General features: G+C 43.3%; 1 long non-coding RNA gene across 1 annotated transcript; it reads left to right on the top strand.

Annotated features, from left to right (window-relative positions):
- Window positions 1-6,246: 6,246 nt before the first annotated feature.
- On the top strand, window positions 6,247-7,171 carry LOC121973300. Its single transcript, XR_006109487.1, has 3 exons — window positions 6,247-6,732; window positions 6,823-6,919; window positions 7,112-7,171. It is a non-coding gene; the product is annotated as an uncharacterized LOC121973300 (long non-coding RNA).

Raw genomic sequence — 7,171 nt, 5'->3', positions numbered from 1 at the left:
GTGATCAACCGAAGCAGATAAGAAAACACAATCGTTGCTATTTGTTAAAGACATTACTATGCATATCAAATGACATAAAGTCAAAGTACCCGCCTCAATAAAAAGGATCGTATCCGGTCCGAATTCGACGTCGAGAGGCTCGTCTCACGTCAAAGTCCTGTGTCATCAATATATATACTTTTATTTAGATAACATTCAAAGGAATGGCTAAATAAAATCCTTAAGGCTAAATTAGGGTAAAACCCTAATCAACGTAACCATCGGGTATAATTCATCTACAACAAAAATGGTCATACCTAACTAATATCCAATTCGAAACATGACTATAATTTACCATGTATCAAAACGTACCTAAATCACTCCATAACCAATGATGTATGTAACAATTCATACCTAAAACAACATGTATTAAGAGTGTGCCAACTCAATCCATACACCAAAACCCTTACCTTACTGCTGCTAGACCAAGATTAGCTACTGGATGGTATTTCTACTGGAAGAAATAGCTACTGGAAAGTGGCTGTCGGACCCAAGAACAAACAACAACACAAGGTTACCCTCGCAATCAGTGATCCACTAAACCCTACACCTGTGAACCAGGTCAGAAGGGAAATCAAGAGTGCAACCAAGTGTTATAAGCAACTCACCTTGTTGGCTCGGTAGTAAGGAACTAGGGCAGAGGGGATTCTGGCCGAAACAGAGGAGAGAAACCTAGGGCACGCGGCTGGAGGCTAAGGCACAGGTGAAATCCGCTGCCGACGATAGGGCACAGGTGACAACAACGCTGGTTCAAACCTGGTGGCCGGCACTCGGACTCTTCTCGTCACCGCAACACAACTTTAATAGGGTGAAGCCGGTAGTGTTCAACGGGTGTGAGGCTCGGCGAAGTGGCGGAGCAAGGTGACACTCGGTCGACTTCGGCTATGGGATCTTCACGGCAAGGGGCGACGATAGAGGCAAGGAAGTGGCGTCAGGGCTAGCTAGGTCATGAGCACAGAGAGGGGAAAATCGGCAGATGGGAGGAAGAGGAAGAGAAGTGTTGGCTTCTCTCTTGGTCACGGCTTAAGCACGCGGGAGGAGATGGAACCGCCGAGTGACGGTTAGGGAAGAACGACCGCGAGGGGGAGAAGGCGCGGGGAATGGCTCGGTACGGGTCGGCGGAGAAAAGGAATAAGAATAAAAGAAAAGAAAATAAAAAGGAAAAGAAAAATAACTTTTCCTCGCTTAAATGGGTAGCCTAAATAGGCTTTTTCGTGGTCTAATTTTTATCCCCATAAACTCGTCCGTACGAGCTCCGAAAAATTCCCGAAAAATTCCAAAAAATTCCCTTATTATTATTTGCCCTTTTTCGGTATTGTACATTATCCCCCACTAATAAAAATTTGGTCTTCAAATTTCATTATCTACCATCAGCAAATACTAACAACAGGTAAAGAGTATAAATTGCTGAACGAAAAATAACTCACACACCTCATGTGAAAAGATGGGGATACCGAGCTTGGATAGTATCCTCGAGCTCCCAGGTAGCCTCCTCGTCCGTATGATGCTGTCATTCTTCTTTAACTAGTCGAATAGTTTTGTTCCGCAACTGACGCTCTTTCCGGTCCAAAATCTGTACCGGAATCTCTTGATAAGTGACGTCAGGCAGAACTGGAACTAAGATATCTGTCAGCACATGCGTCGGGTCGGGTACGTATCTCCTCAGCATAGATACGTGGAATACATCGTGCACGCCTGCCAGGGACGGTGGTAGTGCCAACCGGTAAGCTACTGCTCCAATCCTCTCCAGGATCTGGAAAGGACCAATGTACCGCAGAGCTAGCTTACCTCTGAGGTCAAATCTCTTGACCCCTTTCATGGGTGAAACTCGCAGAAAAACATGGTCGCCTGTAGAGAACTCCAAAGGTCTGCGTCTCCGATCAGCATAACTCTTCTGGCGGTCCTGTTCCTATGACATCCTTCGTCTGATAGTACGGACCAACTCTGCCTCCTGCTGAGCTCTATGAGATCCCAACAATTGAGCCTCTCCAACCTCATCCCAGAGGGTGGGTGTCCGATAAGGTCTACCATACAACGCTTCAAACGGTGCCATCTGGATAGCCGAATGAAAGCTGTTGTTGTAGGCAAACTCTACCAATGGCAAATGGTCCTCCCAACTGCCTTTAAAATCCAATACACACAATCTCAACAAGTCCTCTAGAGTCTGAATGGTCCGCTCTGACTGTCCATCTGTCTGCGGATGGAAAGCTGTACTGAAATGGAGCTGAGTGCCCAAGGCCTACGCAGACTCTGCCAGAAACGAGACGTGAACCGGGGGTCTCTGTTCAAAATAATAGTCAAAGGGACACCATGCAATCTGATGATCTCTCGGCAATACAGATCTGTCAATCGATCTAGGAAATCTGTCCTCCAGATTGCTAAGAAGTGCGCGAATTTGGTTAATCAATTAACGATTACCCAAATCGCATCACCTCGTCGTGTCCTCGGCAAACCCACCACAAAGTCCATAGTAAAGTGTTCCCATTTCCACTCGGGAATATGAATCCGCTGAAGTAAACCGGCAGGTCTCTGATGCTCAGCCTTCACCTGCTGACAGACAAGACATCTATCTACAAATTCTGCGATGTCTTTCTTCATACCGTTCCGCCAGTAGGAACGCCTCAAATCTCGATACATGCGAGTCCCGCCTGGGTGGATCGCAAATCGAGAGCGATGAGCCTCCTGAAGTAACTCCTATAAGACCGGATGAGACTGAGGTACGCAGAATCTACCTCGAAAGTATATAATACCCTCCTCATCTTGTGTGAACTCGGTCTGCTGCCCGGAAGCTATCTGGCTGCCAATAAACTACAAATACTGATCACCAGCCTGGGCCTCTCGGATCCTCATCCTGATCGACGACTGAGCAACCATGGTAACTAGAATACCCTGCTCTGTCGATCCCTGCTCCTCAAGGCCTAACTCAGAGAAACCCTGAATCAAGTCTGTGACTGAAGTCCGGTGCAAGCCAAAGCCCCTCTAGACTTCCTGCTGAGTGCATCGGCAACCACACTAGCTTTCCCCGGGTGATAGCTAATGGTACAATCGTAATCCTTCATGAACTCCATCCATCTCATCTGTCGGAGATTAAGCTCCTTCTAAGTAAAAATATATTTGAGACTCTTATGATCAATGAGAATCTCAAATGTAATGCCGTATAAATGATGCCACCAAAGCTTCAGAGCAAAGATGATGGCAGCTAGCTCCAAATCGTGAACTGAGTAGTTCTTCTCATGCTCCTTCAACTGTCGAGAAGCATAGGAGATGACCCTGCCGTGCTACATCAGAACAACACCCAAACTCTGAAGAGACGCGTCGGTGTAGAGAATAAATCCATCCTCTCCAGAAGGTAAAACCTAAACTGGAGCCGACACTAATCTCCGCTTCAGCTCCTGAAAGCTGGTCTCGTAATCCTCAGACCACGTGAACTTCACGCCTTTCCTGGTAAGGCGTGTCAGCGGCATAGCAATACGCGAGAAACCCTCGACAGAACGTCGATAATATCCGGCCAGTCCCAGAAAACTACGGATCTCCTGCACTGACTTTGGCTGCTCCCAGCTGGTGACAGCCTAGATCTTCTGAGGGTCTACTGAAATACCTCTGCTAGAGACCACGTGTCCCAGAAAATCGACTGAAGATAACCACAATGCATACTTGCTGAACTTCGCGTATAGCTGATGTCGTCGAAGAGTCTCTAAGACTATGCGAAGATGTTGTGCATGTTCCTCCTTGGAAGTCATCATCGGTTAGCCTATATATTGGAACATCCTTGTGCATAGAACCATAGATGTGAATATTTCCCCTATCTTGTCTACAGATGCCTGAAGTAGTACCATAATACCAAAATATCTTCCAAATAACCTACATTATTAGTAAGATATCCTTTTAGCCATATTGTCAGATCCTTACACCTAGAAATTCTAGTGTAGGTTGTAAGCGTACTTAGTGAGTGATGTATATGAACCTTATCTTTAAGTTAAGTATACTACGAGCGCTAACTTATCAATAGACTCATTAATTGAAATTCATGGATAAATCTCTTTCACAGGATTCTACTAACTTGAAATTTGAACTTAAAATGAGTGATTATATACAACAGTTCAAGGTCTTACAGTGGTATTTAGAAGCTCACAAACATAATGAATGCACTAAGTTTGAAAACTCGACAAGAAGGAGCTTGGGGATACCCATGAGGCTAACGGAAAGGAATGTGGGCAGTTGTCTCACATCAAGGAGTTGACAAGGCCAATTGGCACCTCTCGCTTCACTTCTAATTCTCTAGATAACACAATGTATAGGCTCACTTACCCCATATTATGATGGTTCCAAAGGATCCGTTGGTGTGCTTGCAATGTTGCAACTAGTCTCTACATAAGTTATTTATGTGGCTGCATGTGATAATGCAGTGAGGCACTAAAAATCACTAGGATAAGGCATGTCACTAGTTGACAATTCAAGGGAGTTAAGAATCTTCTGGAACAAAGGTAAATCATCTTATCGATAACCCAATCTAAAAGAAGAGCACATATTTATGTTCGTAATTGGGTGATAAATGGGCAACTTAAATAGTTGTCTTCAAACAACTTGAGGTCCTATCTAGCGACTAGGACATACCTAACAATAAGGACTCCAGAAAAATTTACACTGCTATAAACAGATAGTAAGACATCATTCCCATTTGCCGCAACAATCTCCACAAAACAAAATTACCTAGATCCAATAGGTATATCTCTGGCTTCCCTCCAACTCAAACAAATTAGTTCATATTGCAAAACCTTAATCCTTATCAAATAGCAAAGATAAGGCAATAGTATGCTTATTACACATACCAATTTCATTCAGTTGAAAGAAAGTATTTAAGGTAATTTTACTAATGCAATAAATTGAACCACAACATATCCAATTCTATACTATCAATGATTATGTCTGCATGCCTCTCCAATAATTCAATACTATTAATGAAGAAAGCTTAACAACAATGCAGCAAGTGATGCCACATGTTTAAATGAACTCAAAGAGAGCGAAAAGAAGAGAAACATAATAATAATAGATATGCTAGCAGATTCCGGTTTGTCAAGACACTCAAATCAACTTTTCTATAGGAACTTAATGCGAGTAAGCATACATATTAACATTTTTAAAATTGGCCAAGACAATCATCCTCCTCCAATCTTAATCATTTGCTTTTGGAGATCCACTCACATTCAAATAAAACAACTTACGACCTCCATAGTAACCCAATCACTTTTTGACCTCCTATAGAAAGCTTCTTCCCTCTTTCCTTGATTCACTGCCTCATTCCAAAACAGTTTTCTTTCTTTAACATCAAAATAAGAGTGAACATTGTAAACGTCATCCTCAAAATCTTCTGTAGTAGTTGAGTCAAAAATACACTCAGAACAACAAAGTTTGTCAAAATTGTTGTTACTTTGTCCATGTAAGGTGCAGCTTAGCTTGACTCATTTAAACTGGATGCATTTCACCCTAACTAAATGTGTCTTGTTCGACCTAGTTCTTAATATCACTATTTCCTTGAACTAGTTCCTCAGCGAATTGTTTCCCCAAACAAGATTTAAGCACAAAGTTGAACCTTAATGGATTATCCTACAAGATAACAAAACTAGAAACAAAGCGAGATGAGCCTAGCCTTTTCTATAAGCACCAAGAGCTAGACCTAGTAGTCAATTGGCATCCCATGCATCTGACACATGTAGGGTATCAAAATGGCCCATATCTCAAGGAACCTTACAAGTAATATGAACTATAACCAGTAATACAAACATACACTCCATGAAATGAAATCAAATCTTTGTAAACATGTTCGAGCTATTAAGTCACCTAAAAACATACACACCATTATCTAAACACTTTCATCCCAACTGTTAAAGCTATCCCGTGTTTCTACTTAGCTATAATTCAGCAATCTCTACAAGAACCCCACCAAATTCAAATGTCTAACTACTGAAAATCTTTATAATTACATAGTATTTGTAAAATACCGAAAATGATAAGGGATTTTTCCGGAATTTTTGGACATTTTTCGGGAATTTTTCGGAGCTCGTACGGACGAGTTGATGGGGATAGAAATGGGGTCCGGAAAAACCTGTTTGGGTTACCCTGTTTTAATGAGGAAAAGATTTATTTTTCTTTTCCTTTTCCTTTTCTTTTTCTTATTATTTTCTTTATTTTCGCCGTTTTTTTCTTCTTTGCCGAGCCGTGCCCGCGCACCCTCTTTTCTCCCCGACGCCGCCGATCTCGTCCGAGCCCTAACCGCCGGGCCGGCGGTTTTCCTCCTCTCCTCCTACTTCATCCTCCCTTCCACTTCTTCTTCTTCTCCCTCCGGCGACGCCGCACGAGCACAATCGAACCGGACTATCTCCTTGCCCTAATCTGCCGCCGGCTGAGTTCCTGCTACCTTTTTCCTCTAGCCGACGACAGCCACTTGAGTAGCGCCGGCCACCCCCGATCGCCGGCACTCGAGTACCACTGTTTGGGTTCTTATGTGCCCTAGCTTCTGCCGCCGACGACTAGAGCCACCGCCGATCGCTCTGTGCCCTTCTACTTCTCTGCTGCCACTCTAACCGGAGCCGAGACCTTCTCACAGCAGTGCTGCCGGCCGGAAATCCTCTGTGCCCTAGCTGTGAGCATTTCTTCCTCCTCAGAGCAGTGGTGATACGGTATTGTGACAGAAAGGTGAGGGTTTAGGTCGTGATCTAGTGTTCTGTTCTTGTTCTATAGCTACTGTTGATCATAACATTAGATCGGTACCTTTTGGTTTTACAGATCCTTGGTACAACAGATCGGCGATATTAGAGTTGCCCTATTCCGGCAGCCACTTTTTGTAGCAATCGACAGCACCTTTCCTGCCTGTTGAATTAAGGTAAGGATTAGGGTTTTGATATTTGTGGTAGATTATTGCTAGTTGAGTTAGCAATAATTAATAATTAGGTTTGGAAGTTATGTAATGGTGTAATTGGGGTTAACGAAACTAACCCTAACTGGTTAGTGGGTTAGAAATTTGTTTAGCTATTTGTTTATAATTAAATTAGCTAAACTGTGCGATTTAACACAGGACTTTGATTCGAGACGAGCATCTCGACGTCCGAGTTGGACCATTTCGATTGGAGGCGGG

The sequence above is a fragment of the Zingiber officinale genome, chromosome 4A, assembly GCF_018446385.1.
Source record: "Zingiber officinale cultivar Zhangliang chromosome 4A, Zo_v1.1, whole genome shotgun sequence".
Classification (NCBI taxonomy): domain Eukaryota; kingdom Viridiplantae; phylum Streptophyta; class Magnoliopsida; order Zingiberales; family Zingiberaceae; genus Zingiber; species Zingiber officinale.
The sequence above is the reverse complement of the archived record's forward strand: the minus strand, read 5'-3'. Positions and strand labels throughout refer to the sequence as shown.